Source organism: Heterocephalus glaber, unplaced genomic scaffold (genome assembly GCF_053883595.1).
Source record: "Heterocephalus glaber isolate CG9 unplaced genomic scaffold, H.glaber_assembly_v1.0 deba00001461, whole genome shotgun sequence".
Classification (NCBI taxonomy): domain Eukaryota; kingdom Metazoa; phylum Chordata; class Mammalia; order Rodentia; family Bathyergidae; genus Heterocephalus; species Heterocephalus glaber.
In genome coordinates, this window is record NW_028258308.1 from 29,021,133 (window position 1) to 29,036,905 (window position 15,773).

The following is a 15,773-nucleotide window of genomic DNA, read 5'->3' on the forward strand; positions in this document are numbered from 1 at the left end:
TAAGGGATTTTATATCAACACGATGTCAAATGCACCTCTCCAGAGATACATGGAGATAAATACCGTGCTCCAAAATATCTGGCTAATAGCAGTAAGAGTTGTGCTCAAATTTAGAGAGGGATAAGTATAAAGATGTTTCAGTGTTAGAGGGTCAGAGGTCTTACAGAACTGTAGTCTTCTGGAAAGTAGGGAATATCCAGAACACAAAATATCTTGTGGGTGGAGCCCCTGATAATCCCAAAACAACCTCTGAGCACTGAACCTTTTCTTCCATACCTCCCACAAATAATAATCCTGGGGTCCAACACTGCCAAGTAACAGAAACCTCTCTGAAAGGAACTCATTGCCTATTTCTGCATCAACAAAGCCTATAGTCCTTAGCAGTGCCCTTTCGTTAGGATTGAAGGCAAAGGAAAGATAAGAAATGAATCTTTTGTTTGGAGTTATACATACTGGATGAGTTATGAAGCATTGTCAATGTACCGCTAGAAATTTGTATTTCTACAATTTTATTTACCAAGAAACACACCCAGATACTACAATAACTAGATTAGGTTGTGATTTAAGAAACTTATTTTTCTTTCAGGTTAGTGATGATCTTGACCTTAAGGGCCAGTGATGATAATAAAAATTCCATATTAAAAAAAGAAGCTTCTGCTTTAAATGCTAAATATCAAGAATGTTTCATTTGAGTGGCTTCACGCGGTTTAGGGAAGTCTGAAATCCTCCTGTACCCCAAAAGCAAAACATTTTTACTGGTAACTTAAACTTTTGGCTGAAGATTATATTAAAAATATTTACTAACATCCAAACATGGTGATACACACCTGTAACTTCAGCATTCTGGAAGGCTGAGACAGGAGAATTGTAAGTTCAAGCCCAACTTGGGCAACTTAGCAAGAGTCTGTCTCAAAATAAATAAGAAAAAATCAGGGAATGTGGCTCAGCACAAAGACCCTAGGTTCAATTCTCAGTACCCTTCCAAATAATTGGTGAATTGATATGTTATTTATTAATTTCACTGCTTATCACAGTTACTGTCATACTCCTTACTGACTAGAATGACTGTTTCAATATTTTTAGGTCCTTCAACTATGCTGGCTGTTTCTAGCTAAACCAGTTCTGCCTGGAACCATCCAATGTAGGAGCCTAAATATTCCTTAATTGGCCATTTCCCAAAGACAATTCGGTAGAATTAGTAAATTTATGCAGAATATTGGGAGATAATATTTTGGAAATATTAAAACAACACAATTTCTAAGGACTAGTTCCTAGCTTACCCCATGGTTCCCAAATAAACTCAAGCCATAGAATTATTTCTATTGTATGTTAATCAGTTATCCACTACTGTGCCTGAGATAATCAACCTGTAAAGGAAATCATTTATTTTGGCTCACAGTTTTGGAAGTTTCAGTCCATTGGTTGGTTGGCTTCATTACTTTGGGTCTGTGGCAGCACAGCAAGTCAGGTGTGCTTGATGGAGGAAAACCACTCACTTCAAGGCCAGGATGAGAAAGAAGAAAGGGGGAAAAAGGATTCTACTATCCCCTTCAAGGACACCCCCAGTGATTAGAAGACTTTACACTAGGCTCCTTCTCTTAAAGCTTCTGCCACCTCACCTTTCAACAGTACCAAGCTAGGGAACAAATCTTTAACACATGAACTCTCAGGAGACATTTAATATCTAACTATAGCTATAGTCTAAAGAGAAAAGCTTACCACAGGAAAGCTGAGTTGTAAGATTAAATTGTCTTGGGAGGAAATGTGGAAATGTAAAAATGAGAAAGGACTACAAAGAGAAGGCCAGCTCCTTCTGACTCAGCTGGACTACAGAGAGAGAAAAGAGACAGAAGAAAGGGAAATAGGAGGTCATCATTTTTCTCCCAGCCTTTCCTCTCCTGGCCGAAGTACCACGGGGAAGGGATGGGACAGATAGATGAGAAGAGGGAAAAGCCAAAGTAGGAGCAACTTTTGTGATTTGCATTCTTTTTGGACCTCCAGGAGAAGAGACTATATGGAAACGTGGACCCAAAACATTGTCAGTCAAGTTTCCTAAATCAGTATTAGTTTAATACAGGCAAGGTTATCATTGTCCAGTTCCACAGGTATTAACAGTTTCACATGCAACTTTCGTACTCAACACCAAAACCATTCCAAGACGGGGTTTTGGCTCTTGTTTCTGGTTAAGTTAAACTTCATTTTCTGGTTCATCCAGAAGTCTATGCCTACCTCAAATCCTTTCACTACATGTTGTGTACGTGTGTGTGTGTGTGAGTGTGTGTGTGTGCATGCTTGATTGTTTAAACAATACAGTGTTGCTTTTCCTTGTTGGTAACTATGAACTATAATTAAACTAAGTATAAGGAATGGGATTTTGAGAGAAACAGACCTTAACATGTAAAATTTGTTGAGCACAGGAGTTAGGGCTGAATTGTTTTATGTCAGATGACTCTTGCTTTGCTGTAATCAACACTTAATCAGCCTATCCTATCACTCATTGTACCTTTACTTATAAACAAGATATATTGTGACCAAGTACCCACAATGAAGATACTTTTTTTCTTGTAAAAGGTTTATACCGTACTCCCTCCTGGATTGAATTTTAAGAATGAAAAAGAACATTTTTTTCTTTTGAAATGCAAGGGAAAACCTGAATAAACCCTCTGGCTTCATTTGCTTTTAGTTATTTATTTTCCTTAGTAGTTGTAGACTTCCCTTAGCTAAACAATGAGGCAATTAATAGACCTCTGCTAGTTTTAAGGTAGATAATACCTCAGATGTATGGTAACCTTGGCTATTTTTTTTTTCAGTGATTTGTCTAGCTCAAATTAGTTGAAGCCACCTATCCCTTCAACTTAGGCCCACACAAGTGACCTTTTAAATTTGGAAGGCCAAAAACTCCACTTCTGATCATCCTAATGCTGCCATTTTCTGAGCTTGCATCCTGTGAACAGCCCTCAAGTTTGCTTACAAATGTGCAGACCACTGATTATGTCAGCTTTCTTTAGCTCCAATCACCTTTCCACATACCTCACACCACCCTGTTTCTCCATCCCACAAATAACTCCTCAACCTATCTTCCAGGAGTCTTTTGTGGCATCTCATGAATGAACTCTTTTCTCTTTTGTAAAATAGGCCACTTCTGTGATTGGCAACACTATGGCAGGCAAAACAGGCCTGGTTTGGTAACAGTCATATGAATTGGGTAATTTGAAAATGGTCTACTTTTATAGCTCCTGCAAAGTCCTAAAATGGAGATATGAGCCTAAAATATGAGGCTAAAATAGATATGAGGCTAGAAAAGTGAAGAGAGAGGCTAGAGACTTACAACAAGATAAAACTGGAGTAAAAGCAAGGCCTAATTTGCCACACATTGCTCAAATACTTCCCACTAACCACTGTCTAGCCAAAAAAGGAGACAAAGTGTAGAGAAATGCTTGCTTGTGGCTAGTGATTTGCCCACACAAAGCTATTAGTTGGAATAATATCAAGGCATAGACTATTAATTAAAGACAGAATAAATAAGACATAGAAGATCATGAGCATGTGGGAGGAATTCTTAGACACAAAGACTGTGTTGACACAATCTCTGGCTATAGTCATTAGCTCAAGAAATAGATATGAAAAATTCAACCTATTCCTATGACATGAATAAGGGAATTTATAGCCAATAAAGAATAAAAGTATGAGTAATCTGGGGACCTATTACTTGTGATTGACATTTGAAGTGGGAATGGAGAGAGTATTATAGAAATGAACTCTTAACCTGTGGGATTTATACTAAGGTTAATGTCTGAATTAAACTGAACTGAATTGAATTGAATTATAGGACATCCAGCTTATATCCATCAGAGAACTGAATCAAATTGCTGTTAGGTAAAAACACCCACACAACTGGTATTAGAATTGACGTATTAGGAATATAAGGAGAAAAATAGTTTGAAGTTTTCTTATTCATTATTTTAGGGAAAGACATGGGACATGATCCTGGCCAAGAAGGCAAAGAGGAATCTGGCAGGAGGATGCTTTTGTTTGGGGAAAGACACAAAACAAACAGTGTTCTTCCCTTGGATATTATTGTTTGTGAACATGTTTCCTGTAACTGTGGTCATCTTTACCAGCCTGAGCATAAAGATAATACCAAAACACATAGAGGACAAACTCATACAGAAGTGGACCCACAGACACTGAACCTACCAAGAATGGGACCATTTTCCCTTGAATACTCTGTTATTAGGAAAACAATAATGTTGTTGTTGTTGTTGTTGTGTTTTGATTTGTTTTCTTTTTTTTTTAACATTTAAACCAGTTGGTTTAGAATTCTCTATTGTTTGCATCCCAAGTCATTCTAATGATAAAGGTTACAAACCTAATGTTTCATCAAAATCTGGATCCCTCTCTCTCTCTCTCTCTCTCTCTCTCTCTCTCCACCTCCTCCTCTCTCACACAGTATCCCAATAGATTATATCATAGGACTTCTCCTCCCTTTTCCTCCAGTTGAGAAATAGCTGGTTTAAATTTTTGTAAAAATACATTACAAAGACCCAAGCATAACCAAGGTAATCCTCAAGACAAAAAAGGTAGAGGACATATACAACCTGATTTCAAGACTTATTTCAAGCATTATATTCTTGAAACATGGATAGGCAAATTAACCAATGGGACAGAATAAAGTCCATAAACAGACACACATATATACAGCTCTTTGATTTGTGACAAAAGGTATTCTACATTTCAATAGAATAAGATGGTCTGTTAATAAAATGTTATGTGGCTACCCATACACTTTGGCTATTTTTATATCCACATGGTAAATTCAGATGGATAATATTTGAATGTTTATGTAGAAAAATTGAATTTTAACCTTCATCCCATACAAAGGTGCAAAAATCAATTTGAGATGTACCATAGGTTGATATGGAAGGACAACAAAGCTTTTGGAAAGCAAATGTAAGAATATAAGAACATAGAAGATTACTGTATATGCATGACAAAATTTTTAAATGACATACCACCTAACACTGTAAAATATATAAATAGTTCAGCAGAACTGTAAAGGAAAATATTGATAACCAGGAATGCATTAAAATAGTATCTAAAAGACACTATTAAGATAAGGAATTTTCAAATTATAAAAACAGCTATATGTCTGACAAAGAGCATTAAAGAAGCCAAAAATATCTGATATGATACATATCTGAAAGTAAATATATGAGGAGTGCCTAAGAAGCAATAGGAAAGCACAGATAACCCAATAAGAAAATGTTTATAAAGTTTAAAAACAGATTCATTTCTAAGGGAATATCTAAATGACCAATAAATATTTGACATGATACTCAATATCTTTATTCACTACATAACCAAAATGGCTAAAATTAAAAGAAACTACTTGTAACAAAAAATTAAGGAAGCAACTGAAACTCTCATGTACTGCTCATTTAAATACTCATTTACATGGGAATGTAAATTGGGAAGCTGCTTGATGCTTTCTACTAAAATTCATTGTAACTATACTTTCTGACCAGTGATGATTATTTAACACTCTCCAGGTATGCTTCCAACATAGATGATAATATTTTTGCTTACATTAACAAGATGAAAGTGAAACCAAGAGATTTAGTTTGGAAAGTCATTCATTCACTTGTCTGTTACATTATTCTTTGCTGTATTGAATGTTATTAAATATTTGAAAAAATACTTTCATCATGTTTATGCTATTCACAATGCAATGGCTAGAGATATGACTTGGATTGTTAATATTTGTCCCATCTCTTTCTTATGTCAAAAAACCAACAAAATAAATCAATCACTGAATCTTTAGTGGTTGCCCATTCTTACCACCACAATAAATGTGATGTTACCAACATGACATTTCTGAATACAGAGTTGAGGAAAGAAAGAATTTCACAACATTTTGTAATACTCCTATCATACAGATATAAATAAATGCAAATAACCTTGGGAGCACAGGCAACAGTAATAGGAATGAAGGAGTTTTCAATACATATTACTATTGTTTTTAAAATAATTTAATTATAAATTGTTATTACTTAATTTTTAATAATGACTCTGTGTAACAGCTGGACTACAGATTTCTTTTTTTTTTTTTTTTTTTTTTTGGTACTGGGGATAGAACTCGGGTCCTTCCACTTGCAAAGCAGGTGACGAAACCACTGAGCTAAATCCCTGGCCCCCAGATTTCTTAATATTTAAAACTGGACTCTTAAAAGCTGCTAGAAGCCTGCATGAACACACCACTGCTTGTGACCTGGAAAATATACTTTATACATAGATCCACAGAAAGATGTTCAAATGCCTTCAAATGACATGCACAACAATTTTTATTATAGCATTTTTCATAGTCAGATATTAGAAACCATCCAAAGGCCCATCCATGGCAAAACAGAAAAATAAATGGTTACATTTTATAGTGCAGAATATGAGTCAGTAATAAAAATGCAATTACTGCTCCAGCAAATTCAACAAACAGAATACTGAGCCAAGTACAAGAGTATGTACAGTCCAATCCCATTTCCCTAAATCTAAAAAAGAGGCAACACTAATCTGTGGTGCTAAAGGTCAGGATCCTGGTTATCTTCTGGAGTGGAGTAAGGTGGGGAGTTACTGGGAGGTGGCCTTTGAGAAGTTTCTGAATTATTGGCCTAACTATTTCTTATTCTAGTTGTGGCCCCATGAGTAGTTACAGCATTAAATGTCATTCAGTTGTACTGTTACAGTTGGTACATGTGTATTTTAAACATTGTGAGAAAGTTTACCTTCAAAAAAATGACTAAGGGAGTTATTTTTCTCACTTCACAGGCCCCTGACAGAGAATGTTCTATGTTATCCCATCTTTTAAAGGAAATGAGCTTATTTTAAGGAACTTGTTGGAAAAGTGAAGGTGAGTAGCTGCTTGTGGCAGAATCTCTGGATGAAAGAGAAAACAAATTCTGGCTTACACCTGGGAATACCTTTCCCAGAGGTGGGAAAACGCTTTCTTGTAATAACTACTCTACTCCAAGGAAAAAAGATATATAAGTTGCAATCCTATTAAATTAAAATTTAGGGAAGGCAGTAGGAACCACCACAGAAAGGTCAGGGGATGCGGTTTCTGCTGATGTTCTCAGGGTGCCACAGATGGTGGCGAAATCTGATGGGGTTATCATGTGACAAGGGAGGGCAGGCACTTCAACAGAGCTCACACATTTTTGCCTCCTTAGGTAGTACCTTCTGATTTTCAGTTGAAGATCTTTCAGGGACAGCAATGCTGCCCTCCCACACTTTGACATATTCTAATGCACTATATCACAAAGGCGTTCTGCCTTGTTTGAGGTTTTTCTTGAATATATAAATTTGTTTTCTGTAAGTGTTTTTGGCTTTGCTTACTTATGGTGCTAAGAACAAACTCAGACGCCACACGGTCATTGAAATGATGCAGGATGTTCTGTAATGTTAAATGAATCAATCAGCCAAGTACATTTTAAACATTTTGTGCAGGAAATTCTAGAAGGTCATAGTTAAAAGGCATTTAAGTAATGGGTTTATATAGAAATAGAACCAAGTATTTGGAAGCTTGCCTTGCTTTTCCAGCGTTCATTAAGAGAGAATCATATACCTGCTGCGTAAGCACAAGGACCCAAGTTCAATGCCCAGTACAAAAAAAAAAAGAATCATATGATCAGTTCTTACCCTTTGCCCCTTTCTCAATGTTTTAACAAACAAGAATCCATTTAAAAACTCAACCTCTCATTGTCCCTATGTTTACTAAGAATTTTTATTCATTTTTATCTATTAAGAATATGTTTGTCAAAGAGAGTATCTACACAGCATGAGACAATCAGTATTAAAAAACTGATATTTATCCTGCACTAACTAAATGAACTATGATTTGAGTGACTTCTGTGAAATTAAAGGTAGCTTGCAAACTTGCATTATAACCACCAGTATCTCTAGAGATCAAAACAGTTCAGGAACTGTGACTCTACTATTTCTGCACTACTGCATCAAAAGTTTTAAGAGAGCAGTAGTATATACTCAATTAATGCTGAGTAATTTTGGATATACTAATTAGTAGTTAGTCTTAAAGTATTCTGCTGGCATTTGTCAGTCTTTTACCTTAATTTGAAACACAGAGTTATTAAAGTAATATGGTATTTTCTCATTATTCAGTGCTTCGTGTTCAATTTGTGAGTTGACTGTACTAACAAGGAATCTTCTCATCATCTGACATCACTTAGTAGAGAGAGTAAGGGCATCAATAAAAAAAAAAATCCTATCCTGTGTAATGGAGAGAAGAGGTCAAAATGATTGCTTAAAGTAAGGTATGAGACACTATGCCAAATTTCAGTTACCCACATTAGCCATGTTTCTCTTTGAAAACAATAACACTTCCATCATCACTGAAAGGCTACAGAGCACTTTTCTAAATCTTTCTTACAATTCTCACAGAGAAATCAAAAAGTGTGTTGTCACCCTCATTTGTGTATATAAAAGGGTAGCCTAGGATTGCTGAGGACCCATTCAGGCCTTTTGACTTCTGACTCAGAGCTCTGTCCACCAGGACACCATGCTGTCCAATAGACAATTAAGATTCTGTAACGTTTTATGTTGACTTGTGCTTCCTCCAGAAGATATGCGGAAGTCCTTCCTGGGAAGAAGAAAATTCCATGTGAAGACAAAGGCAAGACTGGAGTACTGCAGCTGCAAAACAAGTATGGCTAAGAATCTATGGCCACTCCCAGAAGGGAGGAAAGTCTTCTCATCAATGGCCATCCCTAGAAGGAAAGGTCTACTCATCTATGGCCACCCCCAGAAGGAAAGAAGATGAGTAGACACTCATCTATGGCCACGGCCAGAATGGAGGAAGGTCTACTCAGGAATCTCAGAAGGAGCACAGTCCTGCTGACACACTGACTTTGGAATTAAGGGCTACCAGCTGGAAAAGAATACATTTCTGTTGTTTCAAGCCACACAGTTTGGAGCATTTTGTTATGAAAGACCTAAAATACCAATACAAGAACAAACATTTAAACTTCATTTGAAGACATGTAGCCTGGAGGCAATCATTTCCCTGCAATGATACTCTGGCTTATATAACTGAGCCTAGATAGCTCTGCAAGTGCTAACATAAGGACAGGGAAAAAGTCCCTTATGCAGAGTCACATCTCAGTTGTGGTTGCAGCTTTCTGTATCTCACCATCAAAGAGACTTCTCATTCGAGAAAGAACTTCAGTGTGACTCCTACCTTTCCTCTACAAGTGACTTGAAATTGTGTACATAATACTCCTAGCTTTTCCCAGGAGACCTGAGAAATGAGCCAGTATCAATCCAGAAATGCCAATGTTCCTGCACTGAATGCATAGTGAGCAGCACATTCCAGAAAACAACCTAAAAAAATAAGACCTGGAAGAAAAAGTACCTTCTTATACTAATGCTACCAAAAAAACACAGTTTCCCTAAGAGATGATCTACAAATACTTCTTCCAGAGACCAGGACAGTGCTTATATTTTGTTCCACAGAAATCTAGCTCATGAAAAAGGGAATCTGGTAGTCTAATAAGTTTAGGAAACAACACCATTCTCTGTTGCTGGGATATCTAGTATGCATATTCACATATTACCTTCTCTAAGAAATACTGTAGTTAAAAATGTCGATAAAATATATTAGGTAATATTCTGTTTCTTCAAGTTACATGATCATGAAACTCCTTTTACTTGCAACAATAATTCATGTCTAAGAATATACCCTGAGAAACATGGGCTATTCTTTTCCTTTATATCACTAAGCATATTAAGTTGACTTTATGCAAGAGAAATTATGAACTATTTGTCATGCTGTGAATAAGGTTGACTAACTGGAGAGTGCAGCTCTACAGAGGAGAAATACATGAAGGGTGAGGTGTAGGACCTATGCAATAATGAGAGCCCTTTAAAGAAAAATACAAGATGATCATGTCAACACAATACTAATGTTCTTGCTCAAGCCTTGAAATAGTCCTAGATGAAGGAAGATGTCTGAAGTTTATACTCTTTAGCTTCATGGAAAATCTACTTTTGCTTAAAATATGATTAGCTACATGAAAACAATGGAAACTCAACAATGCCATAAATAGCACATAACTGAATTCCTCTCTCATGCAGTAGTCTGGAGATAGACATTCAGGGAGAAAATGGAGTTTGTGTTCCATGAGGTTCCTTTTACTTTAGCTTCATGGAAAATCTACTTTTGCTTAAAATATGATTAGCTACATGGAAATAATGGAAACTCAACAATGCCATAAATAGCACATAATTGAATTCCTCTGTCATGGAGTAGTCTGGAGATAGACACTCAGGGAGAAAATGGAGTTTGTGTTGCATGAGGTTTCTTTTACCTTGTTTCTCTGTCATCCCTAGGATGTAGGCTCCCTTGGACCTTACAATCCTGATCCAGGAAGCAGGACTGAGGAAGTGCTAGACAAGTGAGTATGCCCCAGGCTTCAGGGATATGCTCTGCTAAGTGCATACAAAGCTGCTTACCTTCCATAGGCCAAAATTTAGGCACAATGTCTTTAAGAGCCACTGGGAAAGTAGAAAAAGGTGGTAGCCATCCGAAGCAGTCAGGTACCTCAGGTAAATTTCAAGGGTTTCATTGTTGTAAAAAAGGAAAATAATTATTAGGGCAGCTCATATTTTCTGCCAACTGCTCTCTCTTTTTCTCTTTCTTCCTCTTCTCTCTGCCTCTCTCTGTTTTTAAATGTATAAATTCAATTTTATTATCTAACAATAAGAGCATGTGCACTGAGGCAATGATGACCCTTAAACCATCAGAACAAACTTATACTAGATGTGTTTTTTAGAAAAATAGAAGTTTTCTAGAAGAAAGTAAAATAGAAAAGAGCCATGGACTGCAGGAGTTCCTACATTCTTTGCAAGCAAACAATACTTGCACTTCCCTGTGAAGTCCCAGAAGACATGACTGAGCCTGAGGTGAAGAAGGAGCCAAGGGAGATGTGAGCAGACAGGGGAGGGACAACTGCCAACTGCTAGCCTTCCCCTCCCTGGAATCCAGGAGAGCGCACTGCTGGGCAGATAGTGAGGGGAGATAACACCACTTGCCTTAAAGCACCTTAAAGCTTTTAGTCTTTCCTGGTAGGGGAAAGCAGGAAAGCTTTATCGGAAGATGGTTTTAAAAACAAAATCTATACTGAGATTGTTCTGGAGAGAGAAATGAAGTGGAGGATGGTCCAGGAAATATGAGGAGGCTGGTTTCTGCTCTCTGAGGCATGTATGCCTATTAGCAGCCTGATCGTTCTGCTCCAGAGCCTGTCAGCACTTCAGCCAGCAGTGGAAGATTCCTGGGAACCATCATTGGTGTTTGGCAGGCTCCTTGCCCAGGGCTGTGGTGTGCCCCTTCAGCCTGTTGGGTTTGGAATCTCTTTCTGATGGACTCCTGGAACAAAGGGGCTCTGTTTGTCTCCTTCATGTCTGGAAGAATCTCCATCTGTGGAGGTGCTGTTCGTGAGATGTAAAGTTCCTATACTCACAGGGGTTTTATATTGTTGTTGTTTAATACATATATATTTTTTCTCTTTTTATTTTTGCAGTGCTGTGGTTGAATGCACAAACTCACACATGCTTGTGCTCTACCACTGAACTGTACTCCCAGCCCTTTGTTGTTTTAAACTGAGTTTAAAAGAGATGTAGTTGAAACTAACACCCCCTTGGGAAAGGTGTCTCACTGCATCACAGGGCTGTCTAGATGCCATTCCAAGAAGTATATGCACAAAGGATGATAGATAATGTGAATAAGATGACACTTTACTCACCACCTGACACCTACCCTAGTAAAGCAGAAAGGCTCAGGTTGTGGCCATAAGGAACCACCATTACCCTCAATTATCAAGGACCTTTCAACACACACTGTTAGTTTGCTGAGTCTCTTAAACTATCTTGATAAGAAGTGGGCTACAATAAAAAACCTGATTAAACTAAACAAAAATAATTCTTAACTGGGTGAGAAAAAAATTTAGCAAGGTCTGAACTTCTGGTAAAGTTAAATTTTAGTTAACTTCTAAGCAAAAGTTATGATAAATGACTAATAGGTTGTAGCACTTTATAAAAGTGAAGCACTGTCTTTAAGAATACATTTTCTGTATACATAAGTATAAAGGGAGATGATTGGATATTTTTAATAAGATATATGTAGATACTGATTAGTTAAAATTCATAGTGCTCCACCTAGGTAAGTAATTAAGTAAGTGAATAATGGTTTAGTATATTGTACACTGATAGTAAAGTCTACTTCAACACATTTAAGTCTATTCTATCAATCAGACACAAAATGACTGTATGTATTGTGCAAAATACCTGGCAGAGGATGGAATGGATGAATAAAGAGGTACCTATTTTTTTCTTTTTTCTTTTTTTTGGTACTGGGGATCGAACTTGGGTCCTTGCGCTTGAGAGTTAGGCAGTGAAATCACTGAGCTAAATCCCCGGCCCAAAGAGGTACCTGTTTTTGTTCCTCCACCATGTGAATAATCCAGTGGGAGAAGACTCCTCAGCTCCACAAATAAATATAACTCACCATATTTTGTAATTGATGCTAAAATATTGCTATAAGCAGTAAGAGTAGGTCCCATCTTTGATGATTTAAATATCTCCAGAATTATGCTATGTAATTTATGTGATGTAAATAAATGACATGACAATTCTGCCTATGATAAATGAAGAAACCAAAACCTGGGGATACAGCTCAATGTGGATCACTTCCCTAACATGTATGAGGCCTTGGCTACCATCCCAGTTTTGACAAAAAATATAAAAATTTAAAACCTGAGTGACCAGATAATGTAAGTAACTTGCTAAGGAGCCAGGATTTAGACACAGATTGCTAGATCTTTGCTTTTTGCCCTACGAGACACACTTTTGATGTACAATGAGGGTTTGACTGTTTTTGATTGGAATAACCACAGATTGCCTTAAAGAAGTTGGATCTTAGGGGCCGGAGATTTAGCTCAGTGGTACCGCATCGGCCTTGCAAGTGCAAAGTCCTGATTTCGATCCCCAGTACCAAAAAAATAATAAGAAAGAAAGAAAGAAAAAAGTTGTATCTCTGTTACATCTTGCAGGATACATAAGATTATGACACAGATGAGAAGGGAAGAAAATCATCAAAGATCCAGAGACAGAAAAGTACAGAAAGTGTTTAAGGGCCTGAAAAGCAGTCAGATTTGGTGGCAGCATGGGGAGCTTAGGAGAGAGAAGTAGCACGGAGCAGTGAAGGGAGGTGAGAGTCAGGTGGTAGTCAGAGATAACTCATGTACTTTTACACTTGTGGTAGAGCTTAGGGCAAAGTCACACCTCTGTAACTGAGTTTCTTCTGTAAAATGAAGATCACATAGAGTATTAGACTCTCTGTCTAGTTATGTACTTGGGATTCCCTGTCCTGGAACTTTTAGTTCCTTCTTTTTCCTTCCTATCTCTGTCCATGGGGAGCTAATATTTCCATAGTTTTCTCCACACCTGACCCCCACGCCCAGTCCTCCTCCTCCTCTCCAAAGTAGACCACATGGTTTTTAGGTTGGTAAGACTAGGAGATTGTGGATGTTCTGTGCTTTACCTGGATCAGAATTCCCATGGGCTAAAGGACAAGTCCATGCGAAAAGCTCTGCTACTGTTTCCTGTGTTCACATGGTAGGCTCTTAGGTGTGGGTTTCACCTGAAGAAGAGATAAAGCAGTTGCCCTTTATTCAGTTTCCCAAGGAAGCAAAGGACTTTGGCAAGGCTTTTGGTCTTGCTATAAGATATCATGTCTTTTTTGATGTGTTTTGCAGCATAAGTAAACTCTCTGATCATCTCAGGAGCTTTGGCTTCTTAAACCCCATTTCTCCAAATTTACCTTGTTAGTAGACTTGCACTGGAATCATCGAGGCTTGGCTCAACTGTGAGTAAAGTGACATCTTATTCACATTATCTATCATCCTTTGTGCATATACTTCTTTGTTATGAACTCTAAGGAAGAAAAGAAAGGAAAAGAATAAGGTGGGAAAGAAAGACACAGGTATAAGTAGGAGAAAGAAGAAAGAAAGGAAGAGGAGAGATTGAACCCAGGGCCATCACACAAAGCTACTTCCCAACCCTTTTAATTTAATTTTTATTTATTTTGGGACAAGGTTTCTCTAAGTTGCTAAGTTGCCCAGGCTGGGCTTGAACTTGCCATCCTCCTGACACAGCCTCCCAGAGAGCTGCAGTTATAGATATGTGCCACTGGGCTCTACTCTGGCTTCATATTTCTTAGTTCTATATTCAATAGGAGGAAAAAAATTACAAAATTCAATTTAACTGTAGAAATAATTCCTGGACACTTATTACTGGTAAGAAACTGTTCAACATGTTGGGCTTGAAGAGGAAAGAGTTAAAATAGCTTCCCTCTATTTGGTTTCCCAAAGAACTAAAGTACAAAATAGTTTGTTTTTGAAGTTTAGTAGGAGAACTCAGTTCTTCCAATTTACTGCAAATTCTACAAAATATCAAATGATAAATTGACTCCCAAGAGCTCTGTGAAGTAGGAACTGGGTGTCTTCCAGGGGGTTATATAAGACAATAGGATTTATAAAAATGAGCTATCTTTTGTAGTTTTTCTGTATTCTGGAAGCTTCAGTTACCTTTCTCACCTCTGAGAACTTGTAAAAATCATGCAGAGATGTTAAAAATCCAATAAATGCCTATTCAAGCAAGGCCAGGTCTTTTTTATAGCCCATGCTCTAATAGAGACCTGATCTTTTCAAATTTCTTCACAGGTAACAAAAAGCAAATGTTTGAAATAATTACAAACAAAGGAACAAGTAAGAAATTTCCAGAAGCACACATTTTAAAATTAGATCTGAGAGAATACTATTTTGATTGTTAGATTTATTTCTAAGAACATAACCCTAAAAACTGCATGATTTTGGTAATTCTTTGCATTTTTTTTCTCATTGTTCAATAGCATCCTTTTCTCCTTCTGGGCATATTATGCTGCTAGATAAAGACCTTTGTTCTTTATTACAGAAAATATCTGTAAGTTTCTATAGGCATATCCTTTATATGTTTTGTTGGTTTTAATGCCTTTCTTATGGTAATTATCAGATTGATTGGTTGTTTTCCAAGTAGCCCAATTAATTATTTCAAAACAAAAGGGAGGGAGAATCAAATATATGCAAGAGGGTACAAGCAGATTCTATTGCTAAGATTCAGAGACAGTGGACTCCAAGATATACCCCATTCATCCATTTCTTCTCCATCCTTGACTCTGCTCAAAAGCCAAGCCTCCTACCAAATAAAGAAAACAAGCTAAACACTTAAGTACAATTGCCATGACTTCACTCATGTGAGTGGGAGAACACAATAAATAAATGTGACTAAATGGACTCTAATGGAAGAGCATTGAATCAGGTAAGTTTTCAAAAGTATGCCTCTTTTGATTAATAAGGCAAAGATGATCAATAACATTTTAACATGTGCTGTAGGAGGAGTATGGCCTTTTACACTTACTGTCCTCTCCATCCTGGGATCAAATCCAAAGAGAATCTTCTTTGGCTCTCTTTCATACAAACTGATGGTACCTAAGACACTGTAGTGCTTGGTTCTTATAGTTGACATCCTTCTTCAGCCTCAGGAGTCAGACTTTGACACTGTCCTCCCAGAGACTTTCTTGTCTTGTTCTGTAACACCCCTGCCAACTGCATTTTCTGCTTGTGTTAGTGAACTTTTCATTGCTGTGACAAAAATTCTTGGGATAAAAAATTCAA